Source organism: Lasioglossum baleicum, chromosome 2 (genome assembly GCF_051020765.1).
Source record: "Lasioglossum baleicum chromosome 2, iyLasBale1, whole genome shotgun sequence".
Taxonomy (NCBI): Eukaryota; Metazoa; Arthropoda; class Insecta; order Hymenoptera; family Halictidae; genus Lasioglossum; species Lasioglossum baleicum.
The window spans coordinates 20,416,573-20,436,636 of NC_134930.1; the positions used below are offsets into that span (position 1 = coordinate 20,416,573).

The following is a 20,064-nucleotide window of genomic DNA, read 5'->3' on the forward strand; positions in this document are numbered from 1 at the left end:
TTTATAAGAAGACTGGATTTTTGTAAAAAAAAAATAGCTGCACAGAAACTGCGTATACGGAAAATTTGTGGAAACATTGAAAGAATTTAAAAACGCGCACCGTTATATTATTCTCGATCTATTAAACCTATTAAGAAGGAAAATAAATTTTCATGTGGTTGCAGTTTGTAGTGATTCAGGTAGAAATAGTATTTTCATAGGAAAGTTCAATATTAAGAGTTTCATTGAGATATTTTAGAATATTTTTATATTGCATAAAGATCCGCTGTCTAATAATTACTGTTCGCATTATTGTTATTTTACCATCAGGGTGGAGCCACGAGGAATGTCACAAAAATGGGTAGGCACTATTTAAAAACCTATCAAACATATTAGTTGGTTGGAAACCGAATAGAACATTTCTATTCTGCGTAAAGATCCGCTGTCCAATGATCTCCGACTTTTTCCAGCCTGGATATGTATAAAGTTCTGCGCAAACTACTCGGCAGTTGTCGAGCAGCCTTTGTAACTGGCAGACTAACTGGTAGTTAGCGTTCTCGCCGGCAGAAACGGATAATTACAAAGCACCTTCGAGCTTGTGTTTGTCGCAGAGGCCGATTGCGCGGGAATAGATTCAGAAGTTCCACGTAGCGTCGGGACGTTGAAAAGTATAAACAAGAGGAACGGATATACATAGACGCGTCGTAGGAAAGTTTTTCGTCACAGCTGCGAAGGAAAGTGGCTCGCGGCGAGCAAGAACAATCAACAAAAGAAATCGGCCGACCGACTGACTATTAATTCAGCTCCGATGAGTCGGAAAAGTGGCCGCGACGACGCAGACGCCGAAACTTCGTCCTCGACCGACCAATGGGCGATCTTCCGCCATGCATCCCTGCGAATCGAGCCGCTGATCTTCCACCGACTCGGATAAACTTTCATTTATCATGGATAAGAGAGTTTCCATAATCGGGAAATAATTAACAATTATTCCTCCCCCTCGAACCGAGCTGAAAGTCTATCCCATTGAAACGGGAACTTGCTCGGACAGAAACTGATTCGTTAAGCGATGACCGTTAGATAAACATCGGAATCGAACAAACGCCGTTATCCAGCCTAGAAATCCCGTGGTCGAAGCTCGAAATCACCGTCGCAGTAATTCAAAAACCATTTACTTCTGAATAGAGCGGCAATAATCGGCTCCGATGGTTTCCCGTTGAGCGCGGTAACACCTTTGGCTATTTATCACGGGCCGAAGTGCTCGAAGGTAATTCATTCTTTCGGCAATCGATGGCCAGATTTTTCCGGTTAGCCTGCGGCTCGTAATTCAACGCTCTGTGCTAACGCGCGCGCGCGCGGCTTCGATATCTGCCTCGATCGCGGATGGAACATTTTCGGAAACAACAGAGGTCACCTTGACATCTCGGTTGCACGACTGCGGAAAATTTGTGACCACAAAATATCGCCCTCGAAACAGAGTAGATTTGCTTGCAATATCTTTTTACAACGAGCTGTAGTTGGAGTCGGTCTTTCAAATGGGACACCCTGTATATGTAAACGACAACAAAGGTTTATTTTCATGATCAAATTCAGCTTAATTACCTTGCTTCCCAAAAACCAACAGAGAATCGATAATAACTGATCAAAGTAACTGCGGATCTTTATGCAAAATAAAAATTGAATGTTGTTTGGTCCATCCATATAAAAGTTATTCTGATTTAAAGTGTGTGGAATCAGTTATGCTCCTTACTGTATACTGACATGTTCAATTTTTAAAATGTTTCAACAATTTTAAATTTCGTCTACTCAATTTTCCAATAAATGCAAACTATCAGTGTCTAATTGTTCATAGAAGTAGAAACATCATTGCGTTACAAAATATGGAGGCTGAAATAATTCGGTCTACTTGCCGACCTCAAATCGATTCTATTCTACTTGTCCCACTGTACATCAGAGCTACTGTACTCGTCGTGCTCCAGAGACAGACCTATTCTACTTGCCGGATAAAAGGTTGGCCCGATATTGGTTCGACTAGTCAGATCAAAGACTGATCCCTGTTCTACTTGCCTGACCAAAGGAGCACTCCATCCCGCAGCTCTCTAGCTATAGTTCTCGCATATTCCCCTTGGCTGACCACAGGTAGACTCGTACTACTTGCTTGGACTCTCCTGTTGCCTTTATTCTACTTGTCTGATCGTAATTAATTCCGCATACGATTTCAGCGGTCCAGAACGTTTAAATATCAAGAAACAATACTATAAATCGTTCGAATAAAGTAGGAAAGTCTGTTCAACATTCACGCGACGTATAAAAAGAGCCATTGACAATGACTTACGGAGTGCCGCGCTAATTTAGCTGCCAAAACGGGACAAATGTGCTCCACAGTCGGAGCACGTGAAAAAGGGGTGCAACATGAATTTCCATTTTTAAGGGAAATATTGCGGAAGGGTTTTTTTTCACGGATGTCCACGCGAAGTACAAAAGTCCTCGGTCGTTCGAATAATTACTCCATTAGCAAAACAGGTTCACGCAGAAAGAAACAAAAAAAGAAGAAGAGGAACATAGCATTAATTTCCATTTTTAAGCACGACACTGCGGAGAGGATTTTCGCGGATCTCCATGCAACATGTTACGTTGGATCCTTTTTCTTGGCGTGCTTGTATACACGAGAATCGCGAGCGTAGCTCGAATAAATTGCTGACCGCGTGCACGGAGGCGGGCGAAGAAACGGAATTTACTGTGGAGTGTCGTTATCAGGAGCCGCGTGCCACTGCTAGAGCTGCTGCTGTACAAGAAAAGAATTCGTTGTATCTAGCTGAACGGGCAGAACGTTCGGCCATTCTTACGCTTATCAGCGATTCCTTTCTTTGAGTCGTTTCCTTCTTATCCAGTGTCAGATATTTCTTGCCGGCTGATAGCGACACACCGTTTGTCCCTCTTCCGAAATCGCGCGACGCTTACCGATGGATCGGCGAGCACTCGCTCCTTGTTCCGTCTCTAACAAACGTCACGTGCCTATCCGAAACAATACATACACCGTCGAACGACAACACCGGGAAACGCTATCTCGACGCAGGAGACACTTAAACGCACAGTTAAAGTGTGCGTTCGTCCCAGCATATTGAAGCTCGCTGGAGCACTACTATAACCATGAAATTCCCAAGTTAGTCTGTCGTAGTGTTAATGGGTCCTAGCAGCGACGGAAATCCGTTTAACTAGACGCTTGACTTGATGTTCAATTTCAGTTCCGCCTCAAGTGGAGATACCCTTTATGCTCGTAGCGTGAAGTACCGTGGACTGGGAACACGCTTTTTCTGGCCGAAGTGTTATTTCGTTGTAGCGTTATTTCGAAGTCTAATGTTGTGTTATTACTAGACTGCGGATTTTATGCATTTGCGACAAAAATGGATGGGTGTAATGTCAAACAATAAAGAGATTACAAGAATTTCATTTCCTTTCATTTCAGCTCAAGCCCCATTTTACCATTCAACTTTGTCCTTCAGACATTTGGCGTATGAATTTGCATCGGGAACTTTCTAATTGTGCGATCGCCAAGGTAGACCCTATCGATCCGGCCAGCTGAGGCAGTACCCGATTCCTCGAAGCGGTTACCGTCCGGGCAACTTACGAGGCTCGTCCCCGCCGCGCAACAAGTAGGTAGCCACCATAAAATCTCGGCCTTCGTACGTTCCTCTTCATTTCTGTCGGAGTTTTGCGTTTAATCCGATATCTCTATCCGGACGCGATCAGGCTCGGTTTCGTCGGCTCGCGTATATCCGTTTCGCGGCGTATCACGACGATCGCAGAGCGCAATAGAGAAAGAGAGAGTACCGTGCCCTTCATTATTCCCTGCTGACCTTAATACCGATCCTGCCCAGGTGAAAAAAGAGGCCACGAACGCGGCTCGATATCCGAACGACCTCGGCCAACAATGGCAACTGGAAGCGCCGCACGCGAGCTTCGCCGAACACCGTGGAAACCAGCCTCGACAAGTGCGTTTCCCGTCGGTCTCTGCGTGACCGGCGTGATTAGTCATCCGACAGCGGGCTCTGGGTCTACTTTGACCCAGAATATCAATACTTACCGAGTTAATCAAACACAGTCGAGCCTCGACAACTCGAATCTTAAGGGAAGAACTAAAATCTTCGATTTATAGCGGTTTTTAAAGTGCAGCGGAAGGGAATGAACAAAATTTTCGTTGTATACAGGCTTTCGAGTCTGTAGAATTTCGAATTCTGATGAAAATAAACATTTCCTACCTGAATTGCAACAATTTTCTTTCGATTTTCTTTCGTATAATGTGTTCAACAGGCTGAATATAATAACTAATACTTCTACTAATAAATACTTCTAATGCGTTTACTGTTTCAAATTGCACCCGCCCTGAAAAGGGCACACACCTGCGTTATACGTCCAAGTTAAATGGCTATTTTGATATTCCAGGTCGAAATAGACCCAATACGACATCCGAGAGTTAACATGGGGACCACGTACTCGAGTCTACGAATTCATGCTTGTTACCAGCGAATGCATTCTGAACTGTGATGCGAGGTTCTACCGAAGTAATTGATGTACAGTAGAACTTCGCTGGTTGCTCGAAAATGGAACAGAAGGTGCATGCAGCTATCGAAACTCGTGTAATTAGCCAGAGAGCCTGACCCACGCCTGCTGTTACGAAAGCTCTCGTTTCTATTACGATTGCTCTACAAGTTCCATGCTTTATTTACCATTTTATTTTCCCTCGATATCATAGATTCTTCTTTTTATTGGAGCTAGTCACGGTTGGAGCTTTGACACGTACTGTTTGAAGGTTAGTACTACCCGGAAATCACATGGGTCTGTCAACAATGTTGCCATATATGTGTCAGACCGGGGACTTATTGAGTGATGTGTTACAATTAGTCTCTATTTATCATAAAATAAATAGTTGGTCATACACAACACAGTCTTTTCTAAAACAGTTCTGGAAAGAGCTCGAAATCCAAGAATTGCTGCGGTTACAACGTAATGTAAGAGTCGGTTTAGCCAGAATATACTCGGTATAGTTTTCTATACGTCGTTTCTCGTTGAAAATAAAGTTTACATCAAAGTTACCTCTTTCACTGTGCCTTTTAATCAGAAAAGGGCTTCACTCCAATAATATCCTTCAGCATTTTCAAATGGGATTAGCAAATCGACATTCACAGCTGTGAACGCGGTGACCAAGAGGAGTGTTCGGTTCCCAACCACACGCCGAAAACTTGCTGCTCAATTTACTGGACGGTTCCAGGTACTTCCCATAAATTCCCGGTTGCTCGCAGATTCTCCGCTACAGAACATCGTAGTAGACAAGACCCGCCTAGCTCGGTCAGAAAATATTAGCCGTTCCAGGTCCCTGTAGAGTCCTCGCCGGCATACCATGCATATAGATCCTTCGTTCCAACGCGTAACGTCTCCGTAGAGGAGCCAGATATTCGCCAAGTAGAAAATATTGGCCACCGATGGTTATCGCTCAACGTTCTACCCCACCATGCGTACCTTGGCGCCAGCGCCGCCCCACTGTCCAACGTAATTCACGGTGGGGAAAGTGACCGTGAACTGTCAATACCAGACGCTTGAAATATAACACTTGACTTTCTATGATCCTCCAGAGGTCATAAATACAGAAAGATGCTACATGTCGTTGCCCACTCCGGCTCTGCCTACTTTCTGGTCACTAAATCGTCACGCTGGCCACCTATCATCCCCCTTCACCTCTTCGTAAACTCCAATACGGTAACAACCCTGATGTTCAATTTTCTCTATTTCACTTTTATTACGAACGTGTGCAAGTTTATTTATTTATCGATGCCGTAAACCGTGTTTGGTTTATTATAGTACACATTACAAATAATAACCCTGTAACACTTTACAAATAATAATGAGTAGACTGCGGATCTTTATGCAATTATCTGCAATTATTATTATTGTTAATAATAACAAATGCTACGATATAAAATGTGACAGAATTTAGTACGATTTTAATTGATTTCAGATCTGTGAAAAGGCTCTGAGGATCTCAGAATCTGAGGAAGTTCAAAATATATATTAGAGAGTAGTATTTACGATTGAAAATAGAAGTAGAATATCTTCAAATAATTAGCAAAATGTTAGACTCCAAGCTCGAATCAGTCTGTTGGGAATTCCGCGCTGCCAGAGCGATGCTTGAAGGGTCAGCCGATGAAAAGTTGGAAACAAAACGTTCACTTACGCTGCCGAAGAAGAGTAATTACTCTTATCGACGGCAGATCCGAGCCTTCGCTCGAAGTTTCCGCGTTCGAGAAAAACGAGACGATATTTCAAAGGATAAAGGAGCAAAGATTGACTGGGCTGCCGTCTCGCGGAAGATCTGCGGCGTTCAGGAACAAGACGTTATGCAAAAGCAACGCCGGCCGAAGACAAATAGCATCGCTTCGCCGGAACATTAATCTCGATTGACGCGGGAAAAGTTTGCCAGGCGTGGTTCTCATGGAAATCGAATACGTCTTCGTATGCGTAGGTCACGTACACAGTGATACACGGAGCACCTGAATAACTCGCACAGTTTTATATGAAACAAAAGACAGCCAAGGTCATTTCAGGTCATTCAAGGTGATGGATACAAAGAAAAAAATGAAAATTGTGAATGCATCTGACACAGGATACTTTCAGCTCGCAATAAATTTTCATTTTTCACTGGTTTTGTTTTATATGTGTACAGAGTGCTCATGTTATCAGCCAGTGTTTTGATCGCAAATAATAAATACTGGAAAAAAATTACAGAGGAGAAAATAATATTTGCAGGCAACGTGATCTAATATTTTTGTGAATGTACAATTTTTTTTCGACATGGGGGTGAGTGTCAATTCTTTAAATGGAATGCCATTTCTTTTCACAAATTTTTACGTGGTATAAAAAAATGTACAGCATTCCATTAAAAAAAATTGGAGGCTTGACACAAAACAATTACACACTCCATTACGTTGCTTGCAGAAAACATTATTACTTTTTCCTGTTCCATCGTTTTCCGATAATTTGTTATTTGCGAGGAGAACGCTGGCTGGTAACAGCGTGAATATTATGATACAGTAAGATTTTGTTATTGAAGGACTTATGTATATTATAAAATTAAAAAATGGTACTTCCTGATTTTTTAAACATTTAAGTGGGGCAATTGTTTTCCAATTTGGCTTCTAGAGCTGTCCATAATCATCCCACACAATTTTTCTATCTCTTTTCTCAAACATTCATTCAAATATTATCGTATATTAGCTACATCTAATCAAAATAAAACAATGAAATCAAGCTGGAAGATTCAAATCAAGCTGTATTCTTTAATTACCATTTCAAGTCGAGGATTCACTCTAGTAGTACATATTGAGTTGACCGCGTAATTTGTGGAATCGTTTCATGCAGCGCAGAGTTTCTTTCTTTTTTCGAAAAGTACGCGGACGGTGTTATTCAGATTTCGAAGAATTATTCAGATGGTCCGTCTCAGGCGATTCACCTTGTGCGTGGATGGCCCCCTCGCGTTGTCTCCTTGCGTCGTCCTAAATCATTTTTATGATCGACGCCGGGCGAACCGAGGAAATTTGTCGGTGCGAGGGAGCCCTTTAAATTCATCCGAAAAGCAGGGGGACAGACGAGGACCGTTCGGGCTGCACGACTCCCAGTGGATTTCCGACGCGACTCCATGAAATGAAATTCTGACTAGTGCTCCGTATCGGCCGTAAATCGTCGAACAGCGCGCGGCCAGGACAGAATATGGCGGAGTAAACCGATCAAGCGACTACACTCGCTACGAATCGCGCCGATCGAATCGTAATTTACTCGAAAGACGAGCTCCTACAAGATGAGCCTTCCGAATTATCTGCAACTTTGTACGGTTATAATCGTCGGTCATAATTAGACTGCGGCCTTCATGCATTTGTGAAGAAATTGGTTGAACAACTTGGTTGAATAACTTGGTTGAAAACAGTAAGAGAAATCCCAAGAATATTGTAATGTTGGTTCTAACGTAGCAAAGTGATTAAGGGATGAAATCAATTTTTATTTTACTCCTCCTTCCCAGAAACAATGCAGAATATTTATATTTTGTCGAAACCTGCTACCGCGTGCCAAATGCTGAAAATTTGCAAATCTCAAATATTTGGCATCGGTGTCCGATACATTGTGGCATTCGATTCGAGTTTATAGTCGGTTATTCCAGCAATGGCAAGTTTGCGCAGTCGTGAGAGGAAGCGGAAAGTACCATAAAACATCAAATAGTCATTTTATGTTCGCGTGGTGTGGTTTCGAGCGAAGTGGAGCTTAAACTTTCCCACCCGGACAGTAAAAAGTAACAAAGTATCGAAGTCGGGGGCTAACAAATTCTTCGCGGGACGCGTCGACGGCGAACAACGCCTTCCCCATCAACTATGTTTCATACCATGCGGTAGAAGAAGTTAACGGATCAAACGAAGCCAATTCGCATTATTAGGTCCACTGAGAGATTCAAAAATATGTAGAAGAAAGTTGCTAAGGTATTTTTGTGTATTAGATCTTCTACATTCTGCATCGATTACAATTATCTCTCTGCATTCCGTACAAAATAAACAATAACGTCTCTAATTGTGTAAGACATGGAGTAATTTACATTTATCATCTTTAAGCACCTTCCACCAACGAGCACATGCCCTAAAAATCGATTACGTGTGTGAAATTGTCAAATAAAACACTTCGATACGTACGACAGCATGGCGACGAGACATCTCGACCGTAGCATCGCTTCTTCGACATCGTGGAATCGAGATATGTCGTCCAAAGGCGTAAAGACGGTAAGGTCTTTTAATTTTCTGGGAATATTAAATTCGATGACAATCCGCATAAGCGCGATCGCGATTCGGACGATCATTGTGCTGAGAGATAGCGGATCGCCGTTCCAGCGGAATTAATCGTGCATGGCAGGTCGGCCGATTAGCGTCATTAAATTATGTCCGGCTGCCATTAGAGCCGGCATTGATGCAGCGATAGCCAGCGCTGGAATGAAACGCACGAAGGTTGGCGTTCCTATATTTTCCATTCGCGTCGTCCAGCTGGTTGGTGACACCTATACGGTGAAACCAGAGGATGTTTGATAAGCGTATGCGACGCCCCCGCGTTGATTCCGAATCCGCGGGAGGTCAACCGAAATAATAGACTCTGCCAGCCGCCGGAGGCTCGTGTCGATGAATATTAAAGCTCACACGGGGAGAGGCTTATTTATAATGCCTTAATCTCGTCTCAGCTGTTGGATTAATATGTAGTTTTGATTCGGACAATAGTCGCATGCTTCGGTGCAATATACAGTATTTTATCGATGATGGCAACAAGGGTCTGCCAAGGACAATTATCCGCCGGGGATACTGTTCTTTCACTTTTACCGAACGTAGAAAAGGACAGCGGAGCTCGAGAGGCCTGAGACAAGTTTAAACATAACTGATCCAATAACGGAACTTCTTTACTTTTCATTATTTTGTTGATGGGAATTTGACCGACATATCCGTGGCATTTTTATAACGAAAATGATACCGAATGTGATATGATTCCAATTGTATTTACTTGTGTAATGAACGGTGAAAGTTTTGAAAGAGATGAAAGAAAGGGACGCGGAGAGTTCTCTCGCTGTTCTTCCTTGCGTACGAAATTTTCATCCGTCATTAATAGACAGCGGATTTGATGGATTTATGACAAAAATGAGCAGGTGCAATTTAAAAAAGTATAACCATTAGTTTTAAAATAGTTTTAAAATTCTGTTACATTGTTCTCAATCTATTAAACATATTAAGGAAGAAAATGAACTTCCAGTTCACTCCAGTTTGTTGCAATTCAGGTACAAAGTTTCTATTTTGCATAAAGCTCCGCTGTCTACTCATTACACAAGTAAATATCATCGGAATTATATCGTATTTGGTATCATTTTCATCAGAAAAGTGCCACGAATATGTTGACCGAGGCCTCTCGAGCTTCTAGGCCACTCAACGGGGTACACCCCGATGGACAATGTCGGCCAGAAACTTCAGGCATTTATCTAGTACCTTAGCTTAGAAATACCTCTTGCTATACTGAAAAAAGCGTTTGTAAAAATTCGTTTAAAAGAAAGCTATTTAATTTTTAAAGAGTTACATGGAGGACTAAATTATTCAGACCTGGCCGCTACTTTTTAAACCAATGGCCATAAGAGGAGTTAGGTAGCGGCCAAGTTTGAATAATTTAACCCTACATGTAGCTCTTTAAAAATTAAATAGCGTTCTTTTAAACTAATCTTTACAAACGCTTTTTTCAGTATTGCAAGAGGTATTTCTAAGCTAACGAACTTGGCCGTATTTTGTTTGATCTCACAACTTTTTACGGCCATAGGAACTTGGCTGCTGTTTACAGGATGTTTTTGTTGCGATCGATAAAATACTGATCCTCGACGAACTGGCACGGGCATCCGGAGAACGGCAACAACAATAACGACAACGACAACCGGTCACCGATCATGAAGGAACAACGCAGCGATCGCCCGTCGCGCGTCGAATGGAATGCACGATAATTGGCCCAGCTTAATTGTATACGTCGCGTGTGTTTGCGAACGTGCGCCCGCCACTAGACTCCGAAGCCAACGAGAAATCGACTCAATCAGGGTGTACGCAGACACGTATAAACCTATTCATTCTCTCGCCCGCGCTTCGTCCCGCCCCTTGGCCCCCACTATATTCCGATCCCTCTGCCCACGAATGCCGGGCAAGGTTAACCGCCGACACGCATACACACACAGAACCGGTATCGAGGAATCGAATTCCACCCGGGGCCACCTCGATCCACCATTACACCGATGAAAAACGGAACCGCAGATTCTGCCCGATCTTAATTCCACGCCCGACGGATCGATGATCAACAAGTTGCCTGCAAGTTCTTCGCGCCCAACGCTCGCCGCTCGGGCTCGAGGATTAGGTGCGTTTCGCTCGAGCTTTCGAACTGTAACAACGAAATGACGTGTTTTCGTTGGAATGAAAGACACAGCTGGGAAAAATCGCGATTTATTGACACGTTCACTGTCACACGCTCAGAAAAAATCGGAGTAGTTTAATCGTTCAAATCAAAACTGCGGAGCTTATTACTAGACAGAGGATTTTATGCATTTATAACAAAGGTGAGTGCGTGTAATTTAAAACAGTGCAAACATTAGAAGAATTTAAAAATACTCTGTTATATTAATTATTAAAATATTATTCAATCATTCAATATTTCTGTTTTTTCAAAATTACTATACGAGGTCTGTTCAAAAAATACGCTGACTGACGTCATAAAACAAAATGTACTTTATTTAGTAGTTACATGTGTGGATCCCCTTCAAAGTACTCTCCTTCCCGATGCACGTGATCAAAAGAAACATGTAGGCGCATTTTCGCGCGACCCATTATTTAAACAATCTTGTAAAACAAACGTTGGGCTAGTTCAGAAAGAAATCCATCGGAAGATACAATCTGAAAACAATCCGTAGAAACGGGAGTGAAGTCTTCTTTCTGACAGACTGGATCTCGGGCCCGAGCTTAACTCGTAACTGGGTTAAACTTGCTTCTCGCGTTTCAGTCGAGTTCGGCCCGCGATAAATCTTGGTTCGGTGTAGGTTCCAGTTCGCAAGATTTAGTTTAGAATTGAATCCGATGGAGTTTGGGTTTGAATGAGGTTACCTGCGGATTAGATCTCCGAGGATATCACGCGGGTTGAACAATTTTAATTGGACCGCAGACGTCGTTAGGTCCTCGTCGAGGATCCTCGGTGTCCGAGCCGCTCGATCGTTGACCGTTATCTCTAGGGGTCCCTATTTCACGTGTAGGTAAACACCCGCGTAATAAACGAGTCCGGATCTTAATCTCGTACACGCGTGTGTTAATTTCACGAATATTCCCGCGTGTGCCCATTGCACCGCGGATCTTTATGCGAAATAAAAATTGTCTGCATCGATCGCAGGAAATAGAGAATCTAAATTGAATGTTGTTTCTTCCCTTAATGATTTTAACAGAGGATAAATCATGTACCTATTTACATCTTCAACGATTTTGAATTTCATCTACTCAATTTTGTAAACATTTTGTAATCAAATCGATGAGTTCACATTTACTTCTTAGATTTCTCAGTTATGTGTAGACTGTGGATCTTTATGCGTTTATGAAGAAATTGGTTGAAGAAAATGGTAAACTACCCTCCATAGATGCGGATAAATTTTAATCCCGAGCAGATCGACGATCAACAAGTAGTTCCGCGAAACTTCCCCGTTATTTTCTAAATTGCGACCTATTGAAAGATTTAAGCGGACCAGGTCCAGAGGGGTTGGGTACGAGTTCTCCGGGTGGCCTGTGGTTTTTCGAACTTCGGCTTTCAGGAAGTTCCCTGCTGCTCTGGTCAACCGGTCTTATATTTGAAAACTCCTCGGGGGAGCTGCTGCGGGCCGGTCGAGCGCAAAAACCGCCGTTTTAAACGAGTTGCCCAACATACGGCAGCAAGAAACCGATGGACAGTGCTCCCCTAGCAGGCTTTGTCTCCATTTCCTCGAACAATGATGGATGGGATAGTCTAATAAAACTGTACACTCTCCTATCCATCGCCGCCGACCGAGCCGCGCGCAAAGAAGTCACCTGAACACCTTTTAAACTTTGACACCGTCGCGGTAACGCCGAGGCGAGAGCCTTTCAATTTCATGCGAATTTTCTGCATGATACGCGACTTTCCCCCATCGATCACGCCGCCTGGTAAACCCGGGATTATCGAATCGAGAGTTTCATGGTGAGATCGTCGCCTTGTTTGGCGGCGGCCCTTTCATGTCTACGGAAAATAATTAACTGCGCTAATCTTGCCTGACAGGACGGCCACTTCTTTCAGTAATAAAATGTTCAATGTACAGGAGAGAATTACATTTATCTTTTCTTTCTGTGTCTTTAAATACTTGTTTTCAAAATGCATAAGATTCATATTTGTTCAGAGATCATGTGAGATTATCCATATCAGAAGATCATACATTATCGCTTTACATTTTCAAATAAATACGTGTTCACCGTTTGAATCGGGTATTTTCTTACGGTAGAAGTCCGAGAACTGGTTCAGGAGCGGTTTCTTGGGAAATTGTGATTCGAAAACCGGTTCTGAATCCAGCTCCCCATCCTGCGGCCACTAATTAATTGGATCGACTCCGGGGAGGATGTGTTAATTACCTGAAGCGTACACACAATGACGCGCGTATCGACGGGGCTGTATTATTGAAACTGAACGACGACAGACAGTTGCATACTTTCCTTTCAATAAATCCGTACACCTCCCGCAGCGGAGTTGACAATTGTTCGCGACATGTTTCACCGGCGGGGTAGGAATATAAAAACGACAGTGATTAATAAAAGTCGCGTCACGGCCGCGTGATTAGCGGGTCACGTGTACGCGCAATTAAACGCACGATACACGAAGAAACGTGTGCCGGTGAATGCGAAATTTGCGCGCCGGTTTGAGCGATACACAAAGACCTGTTTGCGTAACTTGACCGGCGCTCAACTGAGCGATTTCTATGGCGACACGTTGTCGTTCTCTGTGAGGAGAAAATCAACGAATCCATATTTTAAAATAGCTATTTTAAAAATATCGATAGATAGATTTTGATCTAAATAGACTTGAACAATGAGACAGAACGTGAACGTCAATTCGAGAGGAAAAAAGAACAATTGGAGCATCATTGTATAGCGATCGAGCCCGAATCATTGTTAAGCATTAATACAGGCGATGCGGTTTCCCGCGACTCGCTTTTGTACCCTACCGTTCGCGACGCGTCTATTCAATTAACAAATCCTCCCGGCGCAATTATTGCTTCGCTAAATTCGCGTACACGTGACACGGGGCTTTGTTTGAAATTCGGGTAAACTGCTTGAATTATTCAAGTTCCACAGTCGATTTGTTAACTATGTATTCGTGTAAACGGGGCCGTCCGGTAATTTATTAGAACCGTCAAAGAGAACGCGTCGAACGATTAGATATACGCACACTCCCGTCCGTAAGTCATCGGAGACTTATTCAAATTTCGATGCGGTCGATGTTTCATCATTAAACAACCTATATCACGAAATCAAAATTGTATTTTCGAATTTTTTCGAATGTAGAGAATGAGTACGATGAACGATTTTCTTAAAAACGGCTTTGTTATTTGTATCAGCATAATTATACAAGTTCTTCAAATGATTTCAGACGCCTGACTCAACCAAGGACCTCAGTGGCACGAAATCTGGTCAACTGTTTCGTCGCAGTGGAAATTACTTTGGTTAATGCGACGAGCATATTTAATAATGCGACCACCTGAATCGAATGAACGATTACATCGTTCGTCAATCTTCGCGAAGCCTGGAGGACAGAAATAACGAGATTAAACAATCTGTTAATGTCCACATTTTGAGATCGATGCGTGACACATTTCACTTGTGCTCGCAGGGTTTTCACGTCGTTACTAGACTGCGGATTTTATGCATTTACGGCAAAAATGGGCGCGTACAATTTAAAGCAGTGGACACGTTAAAAATATTTAAGGACATCGATGTATGTATTATACAGGGTGTTTAGCTACAGGTGGGAGAAAGTTTAAGGGGTGGTTCTCGACGATAATACAAGACGAACATGAAGAATGTAGCTGAACACCCTGTATATAAAATGGAAGTATGTCGAACCGGAAGAAAAATTCGATTTTCGCGTTAGAACAGCCCCGCGTGCAAAGGATTAATAATGAAATCAGTGTAGGAGAACGCTTCAAAGCCGTGAAAAGATAATTTCGTGCAGCTAGGTGGCGAGAGTGAACGAATAACAATGGAGAGCCATTGTCTACGGTGCCCCGTATGTTTTAATGGTATTTGCGGGGACCTCGATAAGCTGCATTTCCCCTATATTAGATTCGGAATTTCGTTCTGTTTCCCGGGTTGAATCTCATCGTGTGAAAATTGGAAAAGTTCAAAGCGACCGAGCGGCTCGGTGGCAACGTTGGCCGCGGTTCGAAGCGAAAGGGGAGCCCGAAGCGGGACGAGAAGGATCGGATGAAGCTGGAGAGGCGAGAGCGAAACGATCGGGAGAAAAAACCGGAGGGAAATTTAAAGGGGGATAGATCGAAGGGGACACGGAGGAAACTAGAGGGGTGGAAAGAGGGGACGCGTCAGGTGAGAGGAACAAAGAGAGAGAGAGAGAGGCGGTCCCATTGTTGCAGCAGCCGAGGGCACTGTTCGATTTCACGGGGTGTAGAGACGCCAGTGGAACGAATCAATTGCGCGAAAGTATGCGCCGAGCTAGCGTTTAATATGGCGGTTTTCCTCGTCGATCCTGGTACCCAGATGACTGTTATAAAGTATCCCGGCCGAGGAACCGGATCGTCGAATCGCTTTCGACGGACGGGTAAACAATCCGAACCGAAGGAGTTCCTGGAAATCGGATCTTCCGCTTCCATTGCGCTTGCTAGAGCTTCCTGCTCCGCAGATCCAGTATAATTAAACTTTCCGGCGGCCGATCCCTGGGTGCGCCTCCGCTGTACAGTCTCCGAATTCGCATGAGCCTTCCTACCTGAGTCTGGATATCGAAATGCTCCGAGATCGTTCCACTCGACGTCGCATGATGCGATCGTTTGCTCATCAGCCATTTCTTTCCTTTGGTTGCCGAACGATTGTCTCAAATGTTTGTTCTGTTAAGCCGCGGCTTTGCAAGTGGAGAAAATGCCCAGGATCCTCAGGTGCTCAGACAATTACGGACAAAAGTCGAGTCGCCGGTGCAGACACGTGTATTTTTATTTTTATTTACTTATTAAGGTCGCGTGAGCAGCTAGGTTATCAGTAGACTGCGGATTTGATGCATTTATGACAAAAACGAGTACATACAATTTAAAACAGTGGAGGTATTAAAAAGATTTAAGGCCATCAGTGTACTAGTTTTACCTTAATGAGATAATTAAAAGAAGGATGACATTTTTATTTGGCTCTTGTGTCTTGCAATCAATGCAAACATTTTTTATTTTGCATAAAGATCTGCATTTATTAGCGATACACTGCTTTTCAAAAGAAAGAAGCACAATGGTGCGAAGAGTGGTGCACAATTGTTTAGACGGAAACCGAAAGAAGAATTTGATGAGAGTTGTGGAATTCTTGGTGCAAGCGACACACATTTAGTAACTGATTGTGGTTTATTGGTAGACTGCGGATCTTTATGCATTCATGGCTCATTTAAAAAATGCTGGAATATCAACTTCGATAGAATTAACATTTTTATTTGTTTCGGATCTACGAAGGCTGTTCCCGTTAAAAATAGGATTTCATTTCACACGCCACTTTCTTAAATTTGTCTATAAAAATTAAAATTGCACAAACATCCGCAGCCCATCTATTGCCCATTGATGCGATTCTGATAAACAGCCGAGTTTTTCTACAAATCCATCCATAAATAACTGATATTCGCACAAATATCCACAGTGAACGTGTTACGTTCCAGTCTACAACCGCTTCCGAGTGCAAAAACTGCTAGTCCACGCGATAATCAAGTGCAGCATGCGCCGAGAACGCTCCGCAAGCCGGAGAACGCGTTAACGCGGACTTTATGCGTTTAGGTTGTCCAATTCGCGACAGTTTTAACATTCCACTCCGCGTCGCCGTTTAACAGTAACAATACGTTCTCTAAGACACTTGTACAACATTTTAATGATTTCACTGTCCACGGAGAGGAAATGCAGCGAGCCGTGATGCATACAGAGAGAGAGGAAACCGGGGAAAACCGTGGTACCGGAGGCGAGAAGGACGTCGCCGAGTTTTCAACGCGATTCATAACGGGAACCGCGCAAGCCGTGGCAAAGAAAATTGCAACGAAGTGTCCTGGCGGTTCCGAGATAATAAAAGCAATGCGCTAAGGATCGCTTTTCTTCCGTGGCCGGCGCGGAAAGCCTTCGCTCGAGAGAAACAGCCGGTATTTCGCGAGTTTTTCTCGCCAACGCCGAAAGCGTTCGTCTAATATAACCGTTCTTAAACGATTCCGCGAGGAAAAAGTGGACGGGCGAAATTATGCCCGCACCTGAAAAGTAACCGCGGTTCACAAGTGGCCTTCAACGAGCCCCCGAGCCGATTCTGAAGCGAGAGGATCTTTACAAATTCCATTACAGCTGCCAATTTTTACAGCTGTAAATTCTAATCAAGTCTCGCGTAATTAGATCACCGTAATCTATACACCTTTCAGTTTATGCGGGTCGGTGAAATCTTGTCAGAATTTCATTGATCGTTGATCCAGTTCTATTATATTAAATTCAGTTGATTTTAAAACAATTCACAATTTCCCAGTTCATAACCGTCTCTTGTTAAATTGATAGAGCGGTGAAAAAACTGTGCAACGAGAAGATAAATAGATTTGCAAAGTTACCATTTTATTAAAAATGGAAAATGAAACTTCAGCCATCGGATTACTCGCATAATTTGCAAATTACCACGCGCCGGGCATACTGCTTTTCAGTTTGTTGCAATTTTAAACGATGGGCGTATATGCTTTATTATAATGTTACATGTTCCAGTCTTAATTTTCGTCTGAATGTTTCTACCGCAGTATTCCGCCTGCGCAAAACTTGACAAAATGTCTATGAAGTCTACGAATTGATTAATCGTTCTGTATTCGTAGAATTCCGCGGCGAAAACGATCGAATAAACACTTGTCGTTGGCCTTATGAACGCCAACTCGACCACTGAATTTCCTCGATCGAGATATAGAGTTTCAACGCGGTTTGGCGGCCGTTCGGGACCACTGATTCGCATATGCGCAGCCGAAGTAATTAATCGTGGGCAATTAAACATAACTGATAGGTTGCGGTCGTCCGGCTTCGGAAATATTAGCTTTCGCAGAGGGCCCCGAACGAAGCCCCACAGCTAATCTTCTTTCAATGAACGGGCTACGGTCTCGGCTGGGCTCGGCTCGACTCGGTTCTCTACCCCCGCGCTGACAACGACTTATCGAGCCTGTCAACGACTCGTTACACACGACACGGCAATTAGTTCCGTGCCAGTGCGCACTTATTAATTAACCACGACCATCGACGGGTCTACAGCCGTTCCCGCCACGGTCTTCGGACAAAGCGGAATCGATACGATCGTCGCGCGTGCAACTTTTCTTCACGCGTGTACTGCCCGGGGATTTTTCAACCGAGGGGTTCATCCGTGTCGTGAACACGGCGAATAATGTTAGGCTCCCGGGGAATGAACGGTTCGTCGCTTTGGAACGCTGCCATTTATTACGCGTACACTGCTTCTCAGCGGTAATTCTATTGTTCCCGTAATCGTTCATTTATTTTAATCAGATTGCGGACTAGGAAATAATTCGCGACCAATGTTGCATTACTGCTTCATGTTTCTGTGCTATTAACGTTTCTTTCGAACCTAGGAAATTGAGAAATATCGAGATTTTTGTGTCTAATAAGAACGCGTATGGGAACATTTTTACCCAGATGCTACTGCCATAAAAATTCTAAAGGAGACTGCTAGCTTGATCCTCCCTCTACGGCGCATTCATATCAATATGTCGTGCAAACTGTGTTGAACTTTATCTCATTTCTTCTTCTTAGCTTGCCGATGGTGTTGTGCGCGAAAATAAATATCGCGAGTAAAATTGAGAAATGGCAGGACGTTTTTCAATGGAATAGGCGATCCTTCCAATTTGCGATGTTCTGTCTATTGAAGCGAATTTATTCAAATCTATCAAATTGTATCCGCATTCTAATTCGCATCAATTTTGAGGATACACTTATTCATTTTCGAAAGCAAAGATATGGGTATATGAAATAGATACAAAAATTAATTCGAAAATCATTCAAGAAATGTAATCAACTAACCCTCCAGTTTATTAGAGAAGAATTTGATATGTTTCAATGTTCTGACGATAAAATACTTCTCTCACATGTTTTTACTTTCCGCGTCCTTCGTTTGCAGTTGAAGGCTTCGTATTGTAATTAAATTCTTAAAGGTCAGCTTGAAGATTCGGCAATACCAATCAATTCCATTACTGTTTAGTTTGTTATTCAGTTGTACGTGGAAATTTGAACACGCTTGCATTGTATGGCGAGAAAAATATGAGAGGCGGCACGCATAGCTCTGAAAACAAAATCTAATCACAAATAACATTTTAAATTCGGCGGATATGAAATTGATATAATACCTCATACAATATTATAACGTTCAGATACAATAATAGATATAATAGATAATAAATAAATAGATTAGATACCAACACAAATGATAATGTAAAGTATATTTTGAACAATGGTGCAGCACAATTTTTAGTGGCGCCTCAGAACCACCACTCGAGCGCTAAGGGTTAATACACGCTGAAAACGACACGATCTCTAGAAACTGCCCGGTCAGGTCGCGCGGAAGACGAATGGAGGGGTTTCGCGAAAGAGCCGGGCATCGCCGGGGGCAATAAACGGAAAGAGAAAAATTGCAGGTCGGCCGATGATCGTCGACAATTGCTAAACCATAATGGCCGAGGCTGGTGCACGCGCGGAGAGTTACGCGCCCCCGATAGCCCGTCACATTCATAAACGGCGAGTCTCGTGTAATGAAAAAAGAACGGATGGGGGGTCGCGTACTGGTAGACAGGGGAGGGGCGGGAGGGAGCGGGGGTGGATCGACGGTGGGAAACAGCCGAGCGGAAAGGAGCGTGCGAAATGAACCATGAAATTAACGAATGGCCCCGAATTCATATCCGCGAGTCCCATTTTCCCGGCCAATTAATTATTTAAAACGCCCGCGAGCCTGGAAACAACACGACCCTGTTGATACTCATATTCGCGCTGGCAAGATGGATGATCGTTCCCGCCTGTTCCTCCCTCTCCCACGCAATCCCATCGAGTTTCAACCGTTGCCTACTCGCGCGCACGTGGACGGGGCTGACGTCGTCGAAAGGTAATCTCGTTGTAGTTAATAGCGTTCGAAGTTACAGAAAGTTCCGCAAATTTTGTTACATCGTAATGGACGTCTGTCGCGTGGAACTTCGGTCTCGTAAGAACGAGCGTCCGCTTTCTTGAAAATAGCCCGCGGTCTCGAGATTCTTGCC

At 43.4% G+C, this 20,064-nt stretch overlaps 1 protein-coding gene across 2 annotated transcripts in view; it reads right to left on the bottom strand.

The window, feature by feature from the left end:
* Kek5 (leucine-rich repeat, immunoglobulin-like domain-containing kekkon 5 protein) overlaps positions 1-20,064 on the bottom strand; it is a 214,778-nt gene that overhangs the window by 146,612 nt on the left and 48,102 nt on the right. The window lies entirely within an intron of this gene.